The following is a 26,886-nucleotide window of genomic DNA, read 5'->3' on the forward strand; positions in this document are numbered from 1 at the left end:
ACTTCTGAATTTCTCGGAAGGGGAGGACTTTAGTGTCTTGGCCCGGAGGGCCAACCCACAGAGGGGAAGCTGCAGATCCAGCATGAGTGGGGCAGCAGAGTGATCCCAGATGGGAGAAGCCAGCACCAGAGGGAGAGTGCAAGCTGGCAGAACTAATCCCCAGGATGGCTAGCAGGAGGTGCTACTCATGGTGAGTGGACCCTGTGATACTGTTGCATTGTATATGTTTGAGGGTAGCTGTAGTGGCACATAAAGATAATACTTTTAATCCCACTGAAGAAATGCAACTAAAACTACTATTTTGCAGTAAAATTCTTCTTCAAATAGCTATATTACAGGGATCCTGTCTGAAGGCTTAAGTTTCCATTTGAAGATTCTAACACAATAGTATGTTGGTAGGTTTCTCCAACATAATAGGACATCCATTACTTTGGATACTTAATGTTAGCACAGTATAAGGAAAAACATTAACTTATTACAGTGTACCCTGTTATGTGACCTATTGAGACCAACAAAAATAGGTTACTTAATAGAGGTGGTCATCTCACACACACACACATACAAAGGGCAGAACTGTACTTGGTGGGCCAGATCCAGGCCTACCATACAGGTCTTTGTGCCACTGTGCTGGCACAACCAAACTATAAACCTCACCTAATTGGGCAGCTGAGCTGATTTCCCCATTGGGAAAATTTCCAAGTGGTATAGAGCTAATGTAGCTGACTCAATGCTGCCCCTAGATTCTCAATGTTGGTGACCAGAGTAGCCCCCAGCTTCCCCAGGGATTGGTGGGGAAGTAAACATGGTTTATAGCCAACTTTTATCCTGCTGTTAGGGGGCTTATTCCTTCACCCACTTACTTCCCTGGTCCTTCTCACATGAACAGAGAGCAACAATACCCGAAGTCCAAAGATGCAAACAATTCAATGTTTATTGGGGTGAACTTCCAGCAAGCATCATTCCAGTTTCCTTCCTTAATGTCCCCCTTCCCAGCTCTGACACCACAGAGCCTTACACCTGTGTCCCTGTTCCCATTCCAGCCCTTAGTCAAACATGATTCCAATTTCCTTACCCCCATTCCCTGTTCCCATCTCCCCCACCCACACACCCACCCCCTCACTTCCTGATTGACTGCAGACTATATAGTAAAACTTGAGTTCTGCTTAGCTATACCTTAACCAATCATTTTCCTGAAATTTAACTAACCAATCCTAACATATTGTAACATGATTATGTAACCAATTATATCCCACCACCTTAATTAGTTTACACCCAGCAAAATTAATTATACAGCAGACAGGAACAATTACAGAACCAGACAGAGATTATACTGATAAACAATAGCAAAGTGGGAACTATAATGACAAAACAATACAGAAGTGAGGATTTCACATCCCAGCTATTGATAAGTGAGTTCTTGCCAGACAGGATGCTATCAAACTAAGTTTCCTTTTACATTTTCTAGGCACTTCCCTTTCTCTGGAGGTGATAGGCACTATCAGGACAGGATTATATTCCTAACAGCCCAATAGCACCTTATTTCAATGTGACTCGTTTGGAATGTGAGGAGGTGACCGGTCGCTTCCCAGCTTATGGCTGCCTCTGCTGCTTAGCCAAAGGCCTTAGCCTAAGAACAGGGCCTCAGACTGTCACAGTAAGAGAAGGACCTTACACCGGCAGACAGTGATTTTGATTCTTTCTTTTATACCTCTAGAACTAGCCAAGTGATAAGAATACATCTAAATTCTTCGAGTACAGGCCTTTACCGACAGGCCTGAATATCTATATCCTAACACTTTGCGTCCTCTGCTAAGTAGAACTTGGCCGGGCCCAAGGATTGGGCCCAATGTGGCTGGGGATTTTGGTGGTGAGGTTTCTTCAGCCAAGAAGGCAAGTCACAAGGCAGTTCTCGTTAAGTTTCACTTTATTGCTCACAGACTGATCTGAAGGCACCACAGATTCTCCTGTTAAATGTTTGTGAGACACATCATCATTGCAAAATACCATCTGCATTTTCCATTCCCCGGGGTAGGAGAGAGGTGAGTGGAAACCATCATCTGAATTATTTCACTGATTTTAAGAGAGACTTAAAATGATTTTGGAAGAATCTGTAGCTTTGACAGGATTTGTCCTATCTTTCAAGAAGTGAGGGTTTTTAAATTAAATTTAATAAACCAGTAATTTGAGATCAGAGTGAAATATTCCAATCGAGCTATTCATAAAGGGGAATACTGCATCAGAGATTATTTCCACTGATTGCTCTCCATCTTCAGGAGTTACTCAGCACCTTGCAGGATCAAACATTCCCCAGGACCATCTGCCTGACTTCCTGCTGAAAATGTAATGAAGCAGTATACTGTCTCACCCACTTTTCTAGGAAGTGGGAAGTAGCAATGCCTGGGGTAGGCATAAATCTTTCCACCTGAGGTATTACTACTCCCATTATTAATTATTTTATCATCTCAAGCTATATTAGGCTGCCCATGAACTCTTGCTCTAGTTAGGAGCAAAATCTTTGTCATTTCAGTAGTCAAAAGATGCTGAGTTTAACCTTTAATTTTGGCTGTGGGGTGGTGATATTCAGGTGACAGAGAGTAGCCTCCATGCTGATGTGCTCTAGTTAGTTAAAGAAATGCTCAGTGTTTGCTGCTGCTGCTGCTACTTGCGCCAGGCACACACATGATGTTCTTATCGTGAAATACACTTGTATGACCCTGAAGGAGTCAGCCTGCATAACACAGCTATGCCCACAGCCTGCCCATGAGGTCTTGCAGTAAAACCTCCTTGCTACTATACTTCACACAGACATAAGTTCCTGCTTTAAGCCTTCAGGGGACCAAAGTGACTTCGGGGGAGAGGAGGAACTCCAGTAATCTAGCAAAAGGAAAAAATAAAATGGCATCATTCTCTAACGTTGGCATGATTAGGTCATAAGGTCAGTTGGTGACTTGAACTTCACATCCATGCAGGAGAGTGAGGTGGGAGGAGGTATTTTTTCATGCTTTGTATGTATATAAAAAGATCTTCTACACTTTCCACAGTATGCATCCAATGAAGTGAGCTGTAGCTCACAAAAGCTTATGCTCAAATAAATTGGTTAGTCTCTAAGGTGCCACAAGTACTCCTTTTCTTTTTGCGAATACAGACTAACACGGCTGTTACTCTGAAACCTGAGAGAGTAAGGAAACCTACCCTCCCACTCTTCCCCTCCCCCCCCTCACTGAGGGATACTGGGACTTTGGGTCCAGCTCTGCAGGATTGACAGGATGTTGTGCACCTCCTACTCCCTCCCTGGATCAAGTGGGTCGGGAGTGGGCAGAGCACTGGCTTTGCTCCACCTCTCCCCTCCTTCACATTGCATTGGCCAGCACAGCTGAGCCCATGTGTAGGGAGTAGTTATTTGCTACAGATATAATCCAGCAACAAATACTATTCCCCTGCCCTGTGTCTGAGGCAAAATGCCTCCCTGGGTTACTCCTGGAATCATGCTGTTTGAGTCTTTCCTTGCCTAACAGTACAATCAAACGGGGGTAAAGGGTGTGGGGAGAATGCAGAATGTTGCACAGGAGACAGCACTGCAATTTGACTTGAGTTCTAGGCTCGATTGCCATTGAGCTGCTGTCCAGCTTTGGCAGGTCACTTGAACCTTTTTCACCTTAGTTTCCTCATCTGTAAAATAGGGATGATAATGTCCACTTTTATAGAAGCAGTTTGAGGTCTCTGGATGAAAAATGCTATTAATGAGTGCAAAGCATTATTATTAAATGTACACATGCAGTTCTATTCTATATGTGCAGAATATACAGCTGCATGCACAATTGCTTGTTTTACATTCACTCCTGCATTTTACATCTATAATTTATGATCCCCTTTATATATACTCCCAAAATAGCAAAATTGAAGCTGAGAGTTCAAATATTTGCCAAAAAGCACAATTTGAATTGTATTGATTGTCATATTTGATATTCAAATTAGCACTGTATTGGCTAATTAAATCAGTCAGGGCACTGACACAACACTGTGTAACATACACTGATAACCAATACCATGCAAATCTTGACTCTAGCTTGTGAACAGTTTGTGAATATTCTAATCATATAGAGTAGTGAATTGCCTGAAGAAATAAGCAAACAATTTTTAATAACGAATAATTTAAAGAATTTCACCATCCGAATGAAAATATTTCTCTAACAGAAAAGGAGAAAAAAGACAACTAATTCTTTATGAATTATTTACTCACCCTATTATTAGAAATAATGCAAAAGGTATTTCTTATATGGGTGAATCTTGCCCTTTTTGCACATGGCATACCTCTTCAGCTCACCTTTATTGAATTACTCAGATAGTTTGAGTGATGCAATATATGGGCCATGGCTTCAGCTGTGCTACATGTAAGGATCTCCAGTTTCTTCTGTGAAGTTAAGTGACATTAATTGCTATCTGCTAGTGAAGATCGAAGCCACTGCAACACAAGGGGGTGTACACTGGATCTGACGGAACGTGAAGGAATGACACTGTACACACAGACTATTTTTTGTCAATGCTTTGGCGTGTCACTTGCTAGAGAATGTTTTAGAATATATGACATTTGCATTTTTCATCCACACCATGAGAGACTATTTGTCAGGGATGCCCAAAGCTAATAAAGGGAGAAAAACATAAGGGAAGAAGGCATCTCTCAGTGCACCCAGAAGAATTGTTGTCTCAGCAGACAAGATGAAAATAAGTGTTTTCCATGTTTAAATCAGATGCATCCTGTAAAGGACTGCTCACTTAGGCTTGTACGTGTACTAATGTACTGTAAGAAATCCTTTACAACTCCTACAACCTGACTTGCTCATCAAAATACTAAAATCAAAGTCCTGCCCTGACTGTGTTGGTAAAGTATACTTGTAAGATGCACTAGGGCCCTTCAGGACTCCTGTGAGGCTTTGAGGGGTTCTGTCACTGCCTGCCCTGAAACCTTGGGTGCCTATAGGCTGTGCAGCTTTGGCTCAGAGCCCTGACACCAGCAGCCTGCTCACAGCATAATAGTCTCACCTGCCTTCTGCCAGCCCAGTTACTACTTGCAGAGCGACCCCCAACAAACCTTCCAGTGGTCCAGTCCCTCTTCCAGGACACTCACAGAAGTAACACCAAGTTCGCTGCCTCCTAAGAGCCAGTACACACAACAGCTTGTTAGCTCAGCTGGCATGGTACACTCCACTCTAATACACAGCTCTGAGATGGTTTGTAGTGAAACTAAACAAGCTTATTAAAAAAGAAGATAGACTTAAGTGATTTCAAGCAAGGATGAAAGAGGTATGGAAGGGCTACAAACAAACGGAAAACAACATGCTTGCTAGTATCTCAAACTTTTTTCTAATAAAAGAGAGCTTTGCCTGACATAGTTTTCATACTCACAGCAAGTTGTCAGCATTCTCTAGCCTGTTGTAGCGGGAGGAGCCATCGTTTATAGGTACAAAGTGCTGTCATCTTTGTTTTTCCTCAGGCGATAGATGCCCCAAAGACTTCCGGCAGTTCCTTTTTTATCCTCAGAATTTATCTTTGTCTTCCAAGTCACAAAGCCCTCCTGGGGGCTCAGCTTTCTGTGTCCACCAGGAATCTAACACCAAGCTAGTTTTGCCCTATCCTGTGATTTACAGTGCAAATTATATTCCGGGAATTGCCGATGCAAATGAGTAGTCCATTGTCCCTCACTCTTGTCACACCTGGCTCAATCTGCAATTGAGCCAAAGAGGTGTTTGCCTTTCTCCTTTTTCTGGACAAAAACATCGTGTTTTGCCTCCTTGGTCTGTTTACATGCTCCAAAACACGATATCGGCGAATATGCATAATCTCACATACAGCTTTGTTACATTCATTTCGCAGTGATATTAATGACCAGCGTGTTCTTAGTTTTCAAATTTATATATTTCAAAGACACCTTTTAAATGAACATCATGACAATAATGCATGAGGTGTTTTGAGCTGGTCAGGCCAGCTGAGACTTTTTACATACAAGGGAGCCCCTTGCTGTCTGGCATTGGGGGTGTTCTTAGGGTCACAACTCCTCACTGTTGCTGGATACTTTATAGCTATTGTTACTAAAAACACATTCTCTCATCTGTGGCTGGCTAGGATGGAGTGCAGCTTTTTATCAGTCAGATGCTGACTTGGCTACTGTGGTCCATATTGCCAAGACCTCCAGGCTAGATTATAGCAACTCCTTATACTGAGGAATGAGCCCTCAACTTCAACTTGTTCAGAATGCAGCATTTGGCCTCTAGCAATCCTGGTTGTTGAGAACACATCACCATAGATCTCTGCTTATTACACTGGCTCCTCATAGAATATCAGGTCACATTGGTCTTGGTATTAAAGTGGTGTAAGGAATTGGCCCAACCTACCACCCAGAACAGTCCTTTCTCCACAATCCAGTTGGAACAGCTTTCTTCCTCAGGAACCATGAAACAGTTAACCTGGACTTGGGGGGGGGGGGGTGGTGAGCGGGGGATAAAGCTTTCTCAACAGCTGTAGTATACCCGCAGGAATCATGAGTCGTAGAAGCATGCTGGCTCAGTGTGGGGGAGGAAGGATAGAAGCTAGACCGGATCCTTTTTTAATATACAAGATAGTGCTTTCTACTTAAAGGGACACACAAGAGTTCAGGTTTTAGTATCTGCAGTTCTTAGTTAAATATTAACACATTAATGAATAAGATTAATAAAAACTAAAGCTAAGTAGTATTACGAGCTCTCGTCCTTATTTGGCCTAACCCAAGTCCTGATTTGCCTCAGCCCTGGACACCAGTTTTATGGTCCCCTTACCTTGGTTCCAACTTCCTTTTGGCTTCAGCCAATCAGATTCATCCATCAAACCAATAACACAATGTGCTTTTTTTTTTTCCTCCAACAGCCACGAGGAAACTGGGGGTTATCTGCACCCAAAAAGAGAAGAAAGTGTGGGGATGGAGGGGGAGTGGAGGGGGAAAATGTAAGTTGATAGTTGCACTTTCCCTCTGGGAGACTGAATTTCTGCTTCCACGTGGGCTCTGTGAGACTGACAGTCAGCTGCACTCCCAGGCCCGCTCATGAGTCCAAAATGTCAATTCCTAGCTCATAGGAACTGCCAGTCTCTCCTGAGACCCTGAACTTAGAGGGGACCCAAAACGTTGGTGAACAGTTCCCCTAACATGAGAGTGTTGAGACTTGTATTTCTGTGGTTGCAGTGGCAGGACAATGGAGGAGGTCAGCTTTCTAGTGCTTATCCTCTTCCTCAGATCTCCATATTAAGCTCCATTAAAGGGGGTTGAGATGATTAACGTTGTCCCATCACAGTTGGATACAATGGAACACGATTCATGTTTTGTCCTTTAATCCACTGAGCAGTTAGAGGCTGCTGAATAAAGTATAGGAAAGCTCTCCTTTACTGTACTTTCAGTTCATGTTAAAATGTAAACTACTAGAGGCTAATACACATTCATATCTTTCTGAATTTGAGGATGATAAATTAGTTACCCTTCAGCCAACACATCCAATCTAATGACTAGAACATCTAATGTGGGCACTTTAATAGGATACTTAAATCAGCATTTACATGTCTAAGTGCAGACATGAGTATTCATTTTTGGACACAAAGTCACATTACACTGAAAATTGAACTCTGAGTGTGCTGTAACAGACTCAGATAATCACAGCAGGGCTCTGAATGTTCCTCTGACGTTTCCCTAGATTGTGTTCTATTAATGTTGGCTGGGTTTGACAGGAAAACTTTGGCATTCATTTGCTTGGTTTTCCTGTAACGTCTATGACCATTTTGTTTCAAGCTCAGATACTTTGTGTGTGTGACTTTTTTTGTTTTGTTTTTCAAATATGTATTTTTTTTTTGAATGTGGAAAGAGTGCTTAAAAATCCTTTTATGGTCTATTATGACCATTCCAGCTGAAACTACATACTTTTAAATATATATAAAAGCTACCAATGTTGGTAACTGGTTTTTAATCAGCTTTATTTATTATAGACAGTGCTATTCATTTGCAAGATAAAAAAATATAAAGCAGCAGAGTGCTGCCAAATTTTTAATGGAAACCAATATTTATTTTATAAACTTACGTGTAATAATGATCAATACATATTTGTTTTCCTATCTACATACATAGTGGATTTTTGAAACAAAAATCCAAATCTACAAAAGTATTCATTTATGCTAGAAAAACAAACCAGGTTAGATGTAGTAATCCTCCAAAAAGTACCCCCTCTTCTCTGTTTTGAAGGTGGTTTCATAATTTCTGTATGTAATTAACTTTTCATTCCTTTTTTTTTTTTTTTTAAATTGGGGGTCTAATGCTGCCCCTCCTCCCAAAATAGTCCATCTGGTCTCCCCTCCTCTCGATGACTTTTTATAAGGGACGTCTTTGTTAATCTTCCTGCCTGCACTATGTAATTGTTTAAATCAACTCGTCAGTATAACACATTATTGAAATACATTCAGTATATTCGGTAGTGGATTTGAGGGCTCTTGTTTGGCCAAGATAAGAATTGACCTGTACTTTTCTCCCATCTCTTCAAACTGAACCAAAATGAGGCCTTTTCTGAACTTGATCTAACTTTGGTTAACCAATTACTTTTTTTTTTTTTCAAAAATCTACATGCCTCTTCTCGAGACTCTATACTTAAGAATATAGGATATCCCACTGCAGATCAGACCAATGGTCTGTCAAATCTTTTGTACTGCCTTTGATTCATTTTGCATGAGCAGTGTGACCAGTCGTTAATAGAACTGTTAATCCAGTAGGCTTTGATACTTAGAGAAGAAACTGGCCACCAAGAAGGCAAAAGGCACAGCAGAATAACTGATCAGTACCACTCACAGCAGTGGAACTAATTTTTGGAATGGCCTGTGAGAGTACTGGAAAAATTCAGCATGGGAGTATCTGTGTGAATCTCCAAATAGTAAGGCCTGTGTAGAAGAAGTTATAATATTTCATGCCACACTGAGCACCCTGTGATACTCCCAAAATTTGTAAGGTATAAGTCTCACCTAGTAAGAGATTCCCCCAAAAGCCAAAGTTTCTGGGTTCAAGAGAATGAAAAATTTCCTCTTGCTGTTCTGCCAGCGCATATTCTGCCTGAGTCCTGCTTGTCCCCATGCACACAATATCTACTTATTCTCAGTGCTTTCTACATCCATGGGAGATCTCTGCAGGATACATTCAACATGGTGGTTTGCGAACCCTTTACAACATGCCTGAAACTCAGCCCAAATTGGAAAGACCAAGTAGAGTTTCATACAGATGCCCTTATCCCTCAAATCCGGGGTCAGGATTTATGGTTTCAATCAATAACTGTGTGAAACTTGGAGGTTTAGACTGATTGCTTTGAGGTTTTTTGGAACATGGAACTTGTATGGTCAGTATCTATGAAAACGGAAACAAAACAGCTTGCTTAAACTTCTGAACTTTGCACAACTGTAACCAGATCTGTACAATCACTCGGTGGGAGATAGATCATCATCTGTAGGCCTATCTTTATCTTCCAGCTTTGTTGCATTTGAGAGAACATAGCACAGTTTCTCTGCTTGGCATCAGCACTGCCATCATTACCCCTCACTAAGCAGAAACTCCAGCAGGAACACATACTAGAACAATAGCTGTGTTCCAAGGTGCACACTTCCTGCAAATGTACGTAGCTGAGAACATTAAAAATCAGCTGGAATTCTTGGTTTATGTCTGGATCACCTTAGTGGGTCTTGCAAAAATCTTCTTCGTTCTAGAGTGTAATAGCAAGGGAACAGAAAAAGTTGGGGTTTGCTCACATCTGCTTCAACAGTCAGCTTTCTTAACAGCAGGAAGTGACCATATTAGGCTCAGTACACAAGAGTGGCAGTTACACTAGCTTTAATCGTTGAATATATGTTCATGAGACTCTTGTCCTTATCCAGCAAAATCAAACAATACCCAGTGCCAAAGACCATTCAGGGTATAGAATTCCATTCAGTTTGTAGCAACTCTGATTGATGGTACCCGTGATCAGAAAATAGCAATTGCAGTATAAACCAATTAAAAAGACATGTTGGAGGATGCCACCCTGACATATATTAGCTGTTTTGAGGAATCTCTATTTCATATCCTGAAACACTTTGCCTCCAAATGAATCAGCGCTGCCATGCTTAGGGGTCCCACTCTCCCAAATTTTGGGATTAGGGGCAAGTGAACAGAATAAAGGAAAGTCTAGACCTCACCCAGGATTCTTTCTTTCCTATTGATCACTGATGATGAGAGGGGGGGAAAATACTGTAGTGGTAAGTGGCACAAAAGCATGGATGGATAGAGAAGCTGCTAGCCCTGCAGTGAATAAGCCACACGTAGTGGCTTCTCACTGAGTGGTATGTTTCCAGGAGTGGCAGCTCCCAGTTGAAAATACAGACCTAGGAAAAAGATGATTTGCAGGCAGCATTTAACTGAAACATTAAGCCGAGAAACTGATGATTCTATGCTGCAAAGATCGTTTCCTAATTGCACTCCTGCAGTTCCAGCAAAATGGTGCCCTGTCTACTAGTACCACACTAACCAAGTTCAGATCTGGACCAAACCTTTTCAAGATTTGTGGATGTTTTAATTCTAGGGGTTTAGACTGAGTTGTTATAAAGATGGCCAGGCATGTAGTTTGGATCAAATTCTGAACTTCTGCAAAGTTAGGGCTTGTCTAGAGACTAGGTTTTAGTTTGGGACTATTTCCAACTAGCATATTTTCTGCAGCATTGGCCATTCCTGCAAATTGGCCCACAAACTTTCTGAGAAGAAGTGTTAGTGGGTCTGGAGCCAATGCACTGAAATATCAAAAGAGGGTAAATGTGTATTGCTGCTATTCAGCTTCCACAATGATAGGAGACAGTATAATAATACTACTACTACTAGCATAAAGGAAGTTTCTTTGCACTACTTTTATTCAAAGAAAGCTATTTGTCCTGCACTTGAGGCAATACAGCTGTGCCTACTAAATATCTTGGCTGCTCCTCTCCAGTATCTGTTGTGAAAGACTTCATTTCCACAGGGAATGTGGTCAGAAACAGAAATCTAAAAATGTTGAACTCCGTTGTAAAGTTAATGTATTTTCAGCTACAAAATATGCTAACACTAAGATTCAGGGAGTGTTCAGTGTTTAAGCTGAATTCTTGCTTGTACAAAGCAATCAGAAAACTTGGCTAAAATTAGGGCAGAATCCGGACTTTTGGGGAATTCTTTCACATGTAATGGTCTCCAAACCTCTTTAAGTTCACTCATCACAGATACGGTATACGGGAAAACCCTTAAGCCCAGATTTTTCAAACTGAATTTCTGAACCTCTGTTTAATTGAGTGTGTGAGTTTCAGTGAGAAGGGTATTCTATTTTCCTCCAATTTTATGAATGTTTTGAGTTTCCCTAAACCTTCATAACATTTAGGCGTCTCTGTAATGGAATTTATAGGATAAATTGTCTAGTTCACATTGTTCCTTCTTATCCATAGGTCTATTCTGGCTAAGAACATGAAGCAATGAACAAAGCATGAATCCACAGTAGCTGTGCAGTTGGTAGAGAAGAGATAGTAGGGAAGTAAGCAATTCTGTCTGCTGCACATGTGTGGTGCCTGAATAGCTCTTGATTTGTATGGAGATTAGGTCCCAGAAACTAATGAACCAATCACAGTGTGTGTGATGCAATATGGAATAAAAAGCATGTGCAGCAGTCTATCTTAGTGTGTGTGTGTGTGTGTGTGTGTGTGTGTGTGTGTATATATATATATATATATATAGCTGATTAATGACCTTTGTATTTTGGATGTGTGGTATGCCCTATACCCACTCCCTTCATGTGAGTCTGCTTACTCTGTGTAGTTTGATTATATGCCAGTAAAGAAACCTCAGTGATGAGTCTGGAGTCAAGCTGAGTTTTTGGGACGTGAGTGGATAAGGTCTTGGAAGCCATCCCAACATAGGTCTCAGAGGCTACCCCAACTGAATCACAACTGCACCATCCTGGTATAATAATAGTAGTAATTTGTCATGCCAATTGCTTGCCTTACACTGCTTGCCTCGAGAGAGGAATGTACTGTGATGGAACGACTGTGGGACCGGTAGTTCCCAAGTGGTGGAAGGAAAGGGCTGGAAAGCTATTACATGGCAACTGTAACCTTCTGCACTTTACTCTTTTTGACCTCTGTTCTCTGGCTTTAACCATGATTTTGGTCTCCTTTCCTCTAAGTAGCCAAAGGGAGAACTTGAGCAAAAGTTACTTAATCAGAATTGAAGAATAAAAATACAGTAACGTTCATTCAGTGGCTGTTTCCAATGTACTGCGTGAGAAATTAACCTAAACTGCTCTCTGCAAACCTTCTTTTTGGGCACCTATATGTGACGGTGTCTGGCACTGCGTGAACATCTAAGACCGAGCTCTTAAGAGAGAGAACCTCTTTCTTAGGCAACAGGAAATAGATAGTTCATACTGCCTTTTTATTCCAAAGGGAGTGATCTAGTTAAGGTAGGATGTTCCCCTGCAGGATACTACAGCACTGTAGCCTTTAAAAATTTTTTGGCTAAAGTGTTCTCCTTAGAATACCTCTTCAATTCACGTAGCTTACATAAATATTTAACTTGTACTGATGCTACTCATAATCTGTTTAGAATGCTGCTGTACTATTTACATATAGAGGAAAGCCATAAGCCTACTTGTCCAAATAGTTTAAAGCAAGGGAGATGCTGCTTTTTAGCACCTGGCATAAATATTTGTAAAACCTATAAATCCTAGATAACTTTGTCTCCCTTTAAAGATATTTACTACTTCCTAAAACCTTTCTCCAAAATGTCCTTTATTTTTTGTTACTGCATTAGAAGAGCTTGACCTTCACTGTGAAATGTATTTGTACGTCCTTGATGACTCTGGGCAGTACTGTGATTTATGAACTCTGTCCACCTGATGCTATACAGGTGACCCAGTCTAAGATCTGTTTTCAAAAACCCCTACTGTATGAAACAAAGCAAATTACAGCAACTCAGGACAAGTAAGTAAGTTGTCTTCAGTCTACACATAATCTATATGGTTTAGTTTACAATATATAGAAATCTGAACCCATCTTTACTTTTGTGTTTTTGCTGTGATAACAAGCTGTATTTATATTATAACATTTAAAAATCTAGTATTTCTACAGTATAATGGAGACTTATTCTGGCTGAGATAAATATTTAAAGAAGTTGTATTTTATTTAGCTAAACTATATATGAAACATTTGTTTTTGGAATGAAATTTCATAATTTTACTTGTCACATGTTGTTGTCTACAGTGTGAAATGTATACAATTTCACAACAAAATCTATAGTGAGTTTCTGGTTTTGCTGGTGAGGTGCCAAAAGGAATTTTGCTAGGTTGTTCTATTAAAACTACATAGCTCAGTGCACCCAGGGTAAATGGCAAAATTCCTAAAGGGACTTTAAAGATGCCAGGATTTCACCCCTACTTCTATTAAGAAAACATTAGTACCATCTCCATAGTTCAATTTTTTTCAGTGAAAACAAAGTTTAAATCCCATTGTTAGACACACACATTAATTCTGATCACTATCAAAAGTACACCACTTATTCCTCTGCTTATTCCTAGGAGTAGAGATTGGGGGCCAGATTCTCTGCTAGCATAACTCTGACCTCAGTAGAGTTATACAGGCTGACAAGGTTTTGTGAAAGTCAGATTTTTAAAGTTTTTAGGGCAGGTCTGTAATGTATTTGGGGATCCCTCTCTCTTACAAATGACTTTGTTTCAACAACTCAAGCTTCCAGCAGAAATATTGAAGGTCTAAACAAATTTTAACCCATCGGGTAGTCTTTCAGCTGTGTGTATATTTAAGTTATTAGCACTATTCTTTAGTTAATGTCTGTCACAGACACTGACATAGAAAATATTAGCCAGAATGGAAGCTGATGTAGAAAATATGACGTGCAGCATTGACATGTAGACTATCATACATAGGCTCTTTTTCCAGTCTGGGGCAGCTCTCAAGAAGAGAGTTCCAGAAGAAGATGCCTGCCCAACAAAGCTCCAAGTTCCTCAGAATCAGGAGGTGAAGTCCTGGCCCCACTAAGTGGGAGTTTTGCCATTGACTTCAGTCCAGAATGTCACCCAGGTTCTCCACTCCACAGGGCAGGCACTTTTCCCAGCAACACATTCGCGTACAAGAGGGGAACCTTGTTGCTGTGGATCTCCTGAAATCCAGTGTTCACCCTAGGAGATGCATAGGAGTGGGGAGCCTAATGCCACACAACCAAAATTATGTGCCCGGTGCATAAAGTTTTATAGGAAAACTACTACTAGCCTGACATAGCAGAAAACATTATATGCCAAGCAATAGTTTGCTGTGCCAACTTGACTTAAATTTTCTTGGCTTCTTATCTATTAAAAAAGAAACCCATAATTCTTGCACACAAGCGTTGCTAATTTAAAGTTAAGGTGGGTAAAATAATTAATGTGATTGTTATGTGAGGTTCTGACTGGAACAGTCTCCTAACAGGAGTTGTGGTGGCAAACAATTAGTTTTAAGAGAGAACTGGACAAATTTGAGTGGGATTATAGGGTTGCTTGTGATGGAGGGGGGCAGAGCTCAGCAGCCCTGGGAGTCCATTCCAGTTTGTCTTATGTGCCTAAAAAATCTCATGTTTCAGTACTTCAGCCGGTCACCTGAGTCAGGGGGGGATATTCTCTTTTTCCGCCCCCCATCCCCTCCCGCCCGCAAGTATTCTGCTTGGGTTTTTGTTTGTCTCCTTCTGAAGTATCAAGGATGACCATGACTGGAAATGAGACACTGGATGGGGTGACCAGTGCTCTGAGGTGGTACTGGTAGTACTCTTTCTCAGGTGTTTGGCTGGCTGGTTCTTGCTCACATGCTTCAGGTGTAAAGGATTGCCATATGTGGGGTTGGGAAGGAGTTTTCCACCTGGTCAGGTTGGCAGTGACCTGGGGTTTTTTGCATTCTTCTGCAGGATGGGGCCCGGGTCACTTGCCAGGATTATCTGGGTAGACTTCGGTTAAAATGTTTCCTGCCTTTGCACTGACATCAAGTACCAGTAAATCTTGGTCCTTCCTTTTCTCTGCTGGTGGCACACAAAAGTTAGTCTCCTGAGCACTGTAATGCTGGGTTTAGTGTGCAGGTCTAATGTGTTGGTGGTCTGTGATATACCAGAGGCTAGACTAGATGATCTGGAGGTCCCTTCCAGGGGAGTGTTCAGAAATATTTTCCCATGGTCTGTACTGGCAATCCCTGTGGAGCCATCCCTGCTGCAGCTGCTGCCCTCATTGCCTCCCCTGCAGAGTCCATGCCATGATCAGCCCCTGCTTTCCAGCACAGCTCGCCCAAGTGCAGAGTCACTCCCTATCCCTGAGAGATGACGTGGGCTGCTGAAAGCCAGCTGAGGCCGGCCAGGCCCCAGAGGGTTGGATCCTTGGTGCAGGATCTGGCCTCATGGAGTAGCAAGGAGGAGCAGCACTGACTGCCACACTGTCCACTAAGGGTTAATCCAGTGGCCCCTCCATCACAAGGGAGCTGTGGATCCAAAACAGAGTGAGTGATGTGACCCCTGTAACTCCGGTTTCACCCTATAGCCGCTCTGAGGCCAAACCTGAGCAGCAGTGTGACCCCCATGCATCAGGTCACAATGCTACTCACTCAGTTTTGGCCCTGCCAGCCCCTGTCATGATGGAGGGCCAGCAGGGTCAAACCTGAGCGGGCAGTGGGGTAACCAGTGTTGCTGCTCCTCACTGCTGCCAGGGGTATACACTGTGCCTAATGAATGTGTGGCGGAGAGTGCTAGCGGTCCTTTCTGGCCTCAAATGCGGACTCTGTTGGGTGCTCAGGATTTGGTCCAACGGGTGAATGTAGCTGAACCACTTGGTAATAGCGACCATAATGTGATTAAATTTAACATGCTGCGGGGGAGGGGGGGGATGAAGAGAATACCAAAGAAACTTGCACAGTAGCATTTCACTTCAAAAAGGGGAACTACACAAAAAAGAGGAGGCTGGTTAAACAGAAATTTTAAAGGAACAGTTACAAGAGTAAAATAGCTGCATGGAAACTTTTTAAAAACAACATAATAGAGGCTTAAATTAACTGTATATCTTAAGTGTAAAAAAATAAAAAAAATTGAGGACCAAAAAAAACCCTACTCTGACTAAACAGAGAAGGGGCGGTTAGAGGCAAGAAGGCATCCTTTAAAAATTGGAAGTCAAATTTTAGCAAGGAAAATAGAAAGGAGCATAAATCTGTCAAGTTAAGTGTAAAAGTATGAGAGGTCAAAAAAAGAATTTGAAAAGCGTCTTGCAAAAGACACAAACTAATAATAAAAAATTGTAAGGTACATCAGAAGCAGGAATGCTGCCAAACAATCAGTAGGGCCAGTGGACAGTCGCGGTGCTAAAGAAGCATTCAAGGAAGACCAAGTTGTTGCAGAAAAACTAAATGAATTATTTGTATTGGTCTTAGCTACAGAGGGAGGTTCTCACACCTGAGCCATTCTTTTCAGTCCCGGACTGATGTCAATAGAGATGTTTTGGAATAAATTCATAAATTAAACAGTAAACACCAGGACCAGATGGTATTCACCCAAGAGATTTGAAAGAACTCAAATATGAAATTGTGGAACTCCTAACTGTGGTATGTGGCTTAAATCGGCCTCTGTACCAGATGATGGTTACGGCCAGTAAGCCTAACTTCAGAACAAGGCAAATTGGTTGAAACTGTAGTCGAGAACAGAAAACTCAGACCTATAGATAGGGCCCTACCAAATTCATGGTTCATCTTCATAAATTTCACATCATAACATTGAAACTGTGAGATTCAATATTTAAGATATATTTAAATCTTAAATTACACGGTTTGTTGTAACAAAACGCGACTATGTATTTTAAAATGGCAAAATATAAACATGTAAAGCCCTTGACTCAGCATTTCTCAAACTGGGGGTCCTGACCGAAAAGGGGGTCACGGTATTGTCACCCTTCTTCCACGCTGCCTTTAAGCTGGGTGTCTGGAGAGCGGTGGCTACGGGCCGGGTGCCCAGCTCTGAAGGCGGTACCACCACTACCAGCAGCAGAGAAGTAAGGGTGGCAGTATCGTGACCCCCTTCCCATACAATAGCCTTGCAACCCCCTTTTGGGTCTGGACCCCAGTTTGAGAAATGCTGCATACTTTTACCCTATTATATAGAGTTAAAGTACACAAAAGACCAGATTTCATGGAGCAGACCAGATTTCAGAGTCTGAGACAAGTTTTTCACGGCCGTGAATTTGGTAGTGCCCTACATATAGATGAACGCTATGCTGGGGAAGAGTCCATGTGGCTTTTGTAAAGGGAAATGATGATGCACCAATATATCCGAATTCTTTGAGGGAGTTTACAAACATGTGGACAAGGATGATCCAGTGGATATAGTGTACTGGGACTTTTAGAAAGCCTTTGACAAGGTCCATCACCAAAGGCTCTTAAACAAAGTAAGGGGTCCCGGGTTAAGAGGAAAGGTCCTCTTATGGATCAGTAACTGGTTAAAAGATAAGAAACAAAGGGTAAGAATAAATAGTTTTCACAGTGGAGAGAGGTAAGTAATGCGGTCCTCCAAGGGTCTATCCTGGGACCAGTGCTGTTCAACATATTCATAAATGATCTGGAAAAAAGGTAAACAGTGAGGTGACAAAGTTTGCAGATGATTCTAAATGACTCAAGATAGTTAAGTCCAAAGCAGACTGCAAAGCGTTAAAGGGATCTCATAAAACTAGGTGACTGGGCAAGAAAATGGCAGATGAACTTCAGTATTGATTAATGTATAGTGGGAAAAAATAACTGTACATAAGAAAGGATGGGGTCTGAATTAGCTATTGCCACTCAAGAAAGAAATCTTGGAGTCTTTGTGGATAGTTCTTTGAAAACATCTGCTCAATGTGCAGCAGCAGTTAAAAAAAGCTATCAATGTTAGGAACCATTAGGAAACGGATAGAAAATGAGACAGAAAATATAATGCCACTATATAAATGCATACTATGCACATACCTTGAATACTGCATGTGGTTCGGGTTGCCTCATCTGAAAAAAAGATGTATGAGAATTGGAAAAAGTACAGAGAAGGGCAACAAAAATGATTAGGGCTATGAAATAGCTTCCATATGAGGAAAGATTTAAAAAGACTGGAACTGTTCACATTGGAAAAGAGATGACTAAAGGGGGGATATGATAGAGGTCTATAAAATCATGAATGGTGTGGAGTAAGTGAATAGGGAAATGTTGTTTACACCTTCACATAACACAAGAATCAGGAGTCATCCAATGAAAGTAATAGGCAGCAGGTTTAAAACCAACCTAAGGAAGCACTACTTCACATGCTGCACAGTCAACCTGTGGAACTCATTGCCCGGGGATGTTGTAAAGACCAGAAGTATAACTGGATTAAAAAAAAAATTTGTGTATGGGGTGGAAGTTTGTGTATGGTCTCTATTAGCCAAGATGATCAGGAATGCAGTCCTATGCGCTAGCTGTCCATCAATCTCTGACTGCCAGAAGCTGGAACTGGATGACGGGGATGGATCACTTGATAAATTACCCTGTTCTGCTCGCTCCCTCTGAAGCATCTGGCACCAGCCGCGATCGGAAGATGGACCATTGGTCAAACCCAGTATGGCCATTCTTATGTTCTCAGCACATCTGAAAATCAGGCAGGTGCCTAAGTATGGATTTAAGAGTGTAACTTTAGGCTACTATGTTTTAAAATCCTGGCTTACAGTATCACCATTACAAAACCTCAAGCACTAAACTGTCAAGGTAATTTACATAAATACCGTATTAGCCTTACAGTTCATACATTCAGCTGACATTACTGACGTGCAAACTCGCCTTATACATTTCAGTAACCTTAACTGTGTCCCTGTTTCCATGTATTTGTAAACTTCTTGAACAAACGGGAGGAGTAGCAGATGGAAATGAGGTTATCCGCATCGGAGGCAGAAGGCTGGTGGAGGGTGAGGCACTTATCGGAAAGCAAGGGTAGGGATGAAGGCAGGGCCTGGATTAAGGGAAATGTCACTATCAGTGAAGAGAAGGAGCAGGAAGTTGGGGATGAGTGAGATTTATGGAAGTGAGGGAGAAGGGGGCAGAGCAGAGGAATCTGTGGGTGAGCAAAATATGATTGATCTTGAGGGAGGGAGATGTAAGAAGGCAAGCCACAGAGAGGTTTATACCAAGTGGAAGACCCATAAGAGCATGGAGAGGTAGGAGGCTGTGAGGAGGATAACAAAGAACATGGTAAACTCTGAGGAAAATTTTCTTTCGGAGGAACTAATCAATCACATTACACCATAAACCTAGCTAGCAGATTTCTATTGTGATCAGATGTAAAAATCAGAGAGGTGGTGGTTCTTAACTCCAAAGGTGATCCAGACTGGTTCAAAGTAATTTCCAGACTACACAGGTCTGCTCTGGAAATCCCAATACCTTCTCCAAGATCTATGCACCTACCCTTTTTTTTTTAGGAGGAATTCTTCCAAAGTGCCAAGTGTCCAATGAATTAATCCTTATACAGAGAGGAGAGAAGATGAAAGGTCTGGTTTTCCTTATGAGATCTGATGAGTTGACATGAGAGAGAAGAGGAAACAACAAAGCATGAGAATCAGTTCTACATAGCTAGCAAATCTGCTAAACAAGCATGTATTTATATGCTGTGAATAGTCCTATCAATATAAATACATTCATAATTTCTTTCCAGTCTACTCTTTCATGCACAGAAGCTCTGCTTAACTTTCAGAGGTGTTTAATTACAGTAAAAGGATTAAAAAGTGATTTGTTCTGTAGCTGTTGCTCTGTAAAGTAAATGCTCACAAAATGTCTATAAATCCTACTGAATATAAAGCAGAACCAGTTGTAGCCCTGCTCCAGGAAGCCTGCCAGATCCTTCTCTCTTCTGCATTGTCTCTGAGGCAGGAAAGCTAAACTTATTCCAGTTTGTCAAACTTCCCAAAGTGCTGCTATGTATTTTGTTGCATAATATCATGTTTAAACCAGTCTCAGCCACTGGTGTGTGAGGAGGGGAAAGGAAAAAAGTTCTGGGTAAGAGTAACAGAGAAATATTACTTTCTATTTGGAACATATATCCAGACTTTTACTATACAGGCCACCGTGTTTAAACTTGGGTGCCTACAGTTAGTTAAATAAAAATGGCCTGATTTTTCCGAGGGATTGAGAGTATCAGCACTGAAGTTAATGGAAGGTACAGATACACATTGCCTCTAAAATTCAGGTTCCTTATGCAGTTACCTCAATTTGGATGTCTAACTTTAGGCAGCCAAGTTTGAAAATGTTGGACTTAGTCTACCAGCAATGGAAACATTCACTGTGCCTCTCTTGAACTACTGCTACTTTACAAGGAAAGTATCAGTACCCAGTTACTACAGTGATAAGAGTCCGTACAAAACCTTAAGTTAGATGTAAAGTTAAAAATAACTTTGTACAGTAGCCTTCAGTACTCCACTTGTGATCATGGCTACCAGACAGTTTAATGGGCTGCTGTCAAGATAAAAAACAATATTTTAAAATATTTTCATCCAAGACCAGAAGGAGACCACTGCGATCATCCAGTCTGACCACCTGTAAAACACAGGCCCCACAGAGCTTCCCCAAAATGATTCCTTTTGAACTAGAATATATCTTGGGGAGGGGGGAATCTAATCTTGATTTTAAAATTGCTAGTGTTGGACACTCCACCTCAACCCTTGTAGTTAGTTTCAATGGTTAATTATCCTCACTGTTAAAAATTCACACCTTCTTTCCAGTCTGAATTTGTCTAGCTTCACCTTCCATTGGTTGGATTGTGATAACTTTCTCTGATAGTTTGAAGAGCCCATTATCAAATATTTGCTCCCCAAGTAGATACTTATAGACTGGGAATCAAATCATTTCTTAACCTTCTCTTTGTTAAACTAAGTAGATAGACTCAAGCAGCTCAATCATTATAGGGCATGTTTTCTAATCCTTTAATCATTCTCATGTCTCTCTCTCTCTCTCTCTGAACTTTCTCCAATTTATCAACATCCTTCTTGAATTATGGGCACCTGAATTTGACACACTATTCCAGCAGTGGTCACACCAGGGCCAAATACAGAGGGTAAACTATAACCTCTACTTGAGATTTCCCTCTTTATGCATCTAAGGAACACATTAGCCTTTTTGGCTATAGTGTCAAACTAAAGGCTCGTGTTCAGCTGATTATCCACCACAAACCCCAAATCTTTTGTCACTGCTTCCCAGAATACAGCCCCCTTATCCTGCAAGTATGTCCCATATTCTTTGTTCCTAGATGTATATATTTACATTTAGCCATATTAAAAGGCATATTGTTTGCTTACACACTTCTTTCTAAGCAATCTGGATTGTTTAAGAGTCAGTCACTTGTCCTCTTCATTATTTACCACTCCCCTAATCTTTGTGTCTTCTGCAAACTTCGTAAGTGATGACTTTACATTTTCTTCTGGGTCATTGATAAAAATGTTAAATAGCACAGGGCCAAGAACAGCTCCCTGTGGGACACCACTAAAATCATACCCACTCGATGATGAATCCCATTCACAATTACATTTTGAGACCTATGGTTTTTAATCCATTTAATGTGGTCCATGTTAATTTTGTATGTCTAGATTTTTAAATCAAAATGTCTTGTGGTACCAAGTCAAATGCCTTACAGAAGTCTTATGTATATTGCATCAAAACTATTACCTTTATCAACCAAACTTGTAATCTCATTTTAAAAAAAGATAGCAAGTTAAACAGGATCTATTTGCTATGAACCAAGGTTGATTGTCCTTAATTATATTACTCTCCGTTAGTTCTTTTTTAACTGAGTCCCATATCAGAGGCTCCGTTATGTTGCCTGGGATCAATGTCAGACTGATAGGCCTATAATTACTGGGTGGTCCCATTTACCTTTTTTAAGTATTTGCACAACATTTAAAAAAAATCTTTCAAATTTAACAATATTAAAAATCTACCTTAACTTTCACCCTTTAGGATATTAATTTTGCATTATATTAACATGGACAGGAAAATGAACCCGCTTTGTTTTGTTTTCAGTTTGATTAGTTTTACTTCCTTCAAATGCCTTGACTAGCACAGTGCTTCTGTGGCTTTGGGTTTGCAGGACAATGTATAAATTAAAAATGTTTTAACTGAAATATTTTTTAAAAACATAAAATTATCTTAATCTGCTCAGTAAAACCTGCTTTCCCTATCCTCGGAAAATAAACAAGAATAGGCAAATCTGTTTTGGCTTTGGTAATGTATTTGAATGCAAGTTTCAGGTTGGCAGAAACTTTACCACCAACCTATAAAACAGGTTTCAGAGTAACAGCCATGTTAGTCTGTATTCGCAAAAAGAAAAGGAGTACTTGTGGCACCTTAGAGACTAACCAATTTATTTGAGCATAAGCTTTCGTGAGCTACAGCTCACTTCATCGGATGCAACATCTGATGAAGTGAGCTGTAGCTCATGAAAGCTTATGCTCAAATAAATTGGTTAGTCTCTAAGGTGCCACAAGTACTCCTTTTCTATAAAACAGGGTTCATTAGGAAGTTTTAGGACTAGATTCTGACTGGGACTACATACCCATGTAAGTGAATAGGAGGGAGTCAGGACTCTTCCTTTTATCCCTTGGGCAAGCTATTTGGACCTTGGGTCCAAGATGTATAAGTTGCACCTTCCCTGTAGCACATGTGAGCATAGAGATGCAGAGAATAGGCTGAGTGTTGCCATCTCTCCCCCATGCACTGGCCAGCAAGCAACATATTATTGCGCTCTCTCAGCATGTCAGAGCAAGAGAGAATCAGGGGGAACTGTGCCTGAGATGGCTATATCGGAGTCCCGGTGCCTCCTGGTGCTTAAGGCTGTACCCAAAGGCGCAATCTGGCTTTTAACTACAGCAGCTGAACCAAACCAGTGTAATTAAGATTAGGAAGAAAGTCACATTAGCAAAAATTTTATCTTGCTACAACAAATTTGTACAAACCCATTTTAACAGCCTATTGCAGGAGCCAACCTGACCCTGTAGTATCCTAAAACTGAATAGAAAGATGTTGTATTGAATTCAGCATATGATCAAATCAGCTATGTGCTGATCAGCCATAGTATGTGATTCCTTCCAATAATGGCCAGGTGATAGTGTATCTGTCAGTTAACTGTATGCTGCTATTGAACTGCAAAAGGACAAGACATACTAGGGTCCATAAACCTAAGATGAGAAGTATAGACTAAGATGATGTACAACCACAAGAGGATGAACCCACCAATGACTTCTTAGAAGTAGGTGACATTTTTAAAGAGATGTAGGAATGATTTTAGCCTCTTGCTATATGTTAACTCAAAGTAGCTATCTGTCCAGTGATTGATGTGTAATGAGAGCCTTGACAGTCCCAAAAAGGGAGAAGAGACAACGACAGGAAGAGAGAAAAATTAGGGATGGGAGAATATTGTGGAACTGGAGGCTTTCCAGATGATGTGAATGGTTTCTGGATTTGCAACACTCGTTAGAGTTTGCAACACCTTTTCCTGTAATTTAAACCATGTTTTTGGTGGGGTTTTTTTTTGGGGGGGGGGTTTATGGATATTCAGTGGTTTCCTAGCTAAAAGGAAGTGTGTACTATGTGTTAAGAGTAGAACAAAAGAATATATAGGTGAGTATATTGCATCTATTTTTTTCATTAGCATTTTTCTTTGTTTAAACAGTCTCTCTGAAGTGAGGCATGATGTTTCTAATATTTGAATTAGGATTTAATCTCAAACCCATGGTGATTTGAGTGGGTTGATTAGGCAAACAAAGTGTGGCCTTTTTCCTATCAAGACCATCGTGAGCCTACTTGTGTGGGATGTAGTGCAATTCTGAGCTTCATGAAAGCACATTCAGGAACCATGTATGGAAACAGATGTCTTCAAGGATGAACAAGTATTTTTAAATAAAATAAGTATTTCTGAGCCATTTTCTGGGCATGATTTTCTGGTAAAAAAATTATGTAATATGTGGCAGTGTCAGAACCCAAGAGAAGAGAAAATGATGTCCATAATGGGTTGAGGAGCCTGAAGAGAAAAGTCAGTGTTTAGAATGTTATAATCAAAATATTTCATTTAGAGTTCTTTTTATGATGGTTAAGCCATTATTAAAGCAGGAAGGGAAGATTATTTTACTCTCCCGCACTGAATTCTCATATTGCCACACTGATTTTTGTTTGGCAAGATGGCTGCCCTCACCTCACCCAGAGGCTGAGAAATGCCATTTTTAATTTAAAAATGTATTCATGGTGATAAGTGCTGTGAACTTTCATACAGCATGGCAGAGCAGAATGGGTAGTCTTCTTTTCACCAGAGCAAATAAATCTTCTGGTTTGACAAAGTTAACTTAAAGGCCAACACCACTGGCATGAAAACAACCATCTGCAACTGATCTGAAACCAGTTTGTAAGGAAATAGACCCAAAATGGCTGGTAAGCAGTCTTGCAGGTTCTATCATATTTCATAAAGCAAGGAGGAGAAGGGGTGAAAATTTGTTAAGAGGAGGAAAAAAATAGGACCTAGATATTGAACTAGTGGTGTTTTTTGACCCCTTAATAGGGTAGCAAGATCTATTCAATTTGCTTTCAGAGAAACATGTTAGTTTGAATTTCCACCTCTTAGTGTTTTCCACTTGTTACTTCTGGTAACCAGATTCCTTACTAAGTACCGTTTGGACTTCCTTTGTATTTTCTCCACTAATTCTACTTCCTCTTCCTTTATATTCCTAAGCACTTCCAGACATTAGCCACCAGGTGTCACAAGTACTCATGCAGTGCCAATATCCCACTACTGAAAAGAGAATTCCATAAAATTTGTTCTATAGTGCCAGATCGCGTTTGTCCTTAAATGATTTTGTAACCCACCTTCTTTATATGCAGCATTTGACTTTGTTTCTCCAGGAGAAGGGAAGAGAAGCAGTGGGGAGGAGACATGGGTCTGTGTCTTTGCACATGTGCAGACAGCAGGGCGGAGTAAGTCGGACACAGAAACCACCAGATATTGCCAGTACCTGTTCTGAGGCTGTGTAGGAAGTTTTTGATTGTGAGGAACCCCAACTGGTAGGTCTTCATATCCTAGTCACCCTCTGAGAGCTGAGCTAATCAGAGAACAAAAGGGTACGGGGTGGGGGAATAAATAAAGGAGTTAAAAACCACTCTGTACTCAGGTTTCAGAGTAGCAGCCATGTTAGTCTGTATCTGCAAAAAGAAAAGGAGTACTCGTGGCACCTTAGAGACAAATTTATTTGAGCATAAGCTTTCGTGAGCTACAGCTCACTTCATCGGATGCATGCAGTAGAAAATACAGTGGGGAGATTTTATATATACTCTGTACTCAGTGGCCGGTTGATACAGGACCAAGCATTGTGTTTGCTGTGAAGGCTGGGTCCCAATCCATGTACCAATCTGGATACAGGTTACAGTAGCTGTCATCAGTAGCTGAGAGGACCAGTCAGCTAGCTGTGGAGATGCCTGTGTTTGCTGACATTCCGAAGTGTTTTGAAAGGATGGAGAAATGCTGCCATTTCTCAGGCTCTGAAGAGTCCAGGTGTCTCTCACTCCATAGTATGCTCACACTATAAAGACTCAGAGGGGAATGTATGTTGATGTATGTGCTGAAGTATAGAACTTTATGTTGCAACCTTATATTTGAATGTCTGTAACAGAAACAAAAGGGCAAGTTTGTAAAAACACCAGTAAATTTACTGATCTGAGAGCTTATTCATCATTTTCCAGGCACAATTTACAATACCTTATACTGTACTATTGACTATGTGGTTTTGTGTTCATTAAACTATTTATTTTTTTTTACTAAGAAAGGGTATGTTTCTCCATCTTTGAAATTGACAGGGAAGATAATGTCTATTAGGGTTTTACATACAATAACCCTGATTTTTAACTCTGTGTGCTGCTTCCTGAAGAGTCCTACAAAGGCAGAACTCTGGCCTGAGCTTCTGCAAAGAGTTAAGCTGAGGTGCTTGGAAAAATGGGAGTGTAATACATTATGCAGAATATTTTTGACAGCATTCTCCCTCTTCCCCCACCCCCTCCCCCCCACATATGCCCTGTATTGAGAGCAGATGTAAGAGGCCTTCATCACTCCTGCATAGGGGCTGGGAAGAATTGCAGCCCCCCATAGTCTGAGGCAGAATGGCTCCCAGTGTTTCCACAAGGACAGCGTGGTTCTATACCACCTGAACTATGGGCTGGGCCCAATGGTACAAAACTACCCATAAAGAGTAGGAGGAAGAGAGGTAGAAAATAAGCCGTTGTCGTTCTAGTGAAGAATAAGTTTTTTCTCTCTCTCTATCTTACTCATCATCTTTCACAATAGCTTTGGGTGAATCTTTGAAGTGGTCTCAGGTATAAAACATCCTTCCTAAGCAGTACTGGTCACTGAGGCCTCTTGTTTTTGAAACCTTCTCCTAGGTCAATGGAAACTACTGAATGCACTGGAGAAATTGAAGCGAAGAGTTGAAATATTTTTGTTACCTCTTGAAATGCGGTGTGTGCCATAAATCCCCAATAAATGTTAGAAACAAGCTTCTGCTTGGTCCTTTTCAGGCTACGCTGATGACCAGCACGTTGGCTGAGAAACACATCCGAGATTATCCTATAGTTATGCATGTATGTATATATGCATGCATGCATACAAACAGCCTATTAAAAGAATGTTAGGGTCGCAAAGCCAAGCACTCGAAAGTTAGGAAATATTGGAATCAAGGTTGTCCATGCAGCCTTAGATTTGACTCTCTCTTTTGTGCATATATACTATGACTATTAAAGTCTTGTCCTACACTGCATTGGAAATCTGTG

Source organism: Natator depressus, chromosome 4 (assembly GCF_965152275.1).
Source record: "Natator depressus isolate rNatDep1 chromosome 4, rNatDep2.hap1, whole genome shotgun sequence".
NCBI classification, from domain to species: Eukaryota; Metazoa; Chordata; order Testudines; family Cheloniidae; genus Natator; species Natator depressus.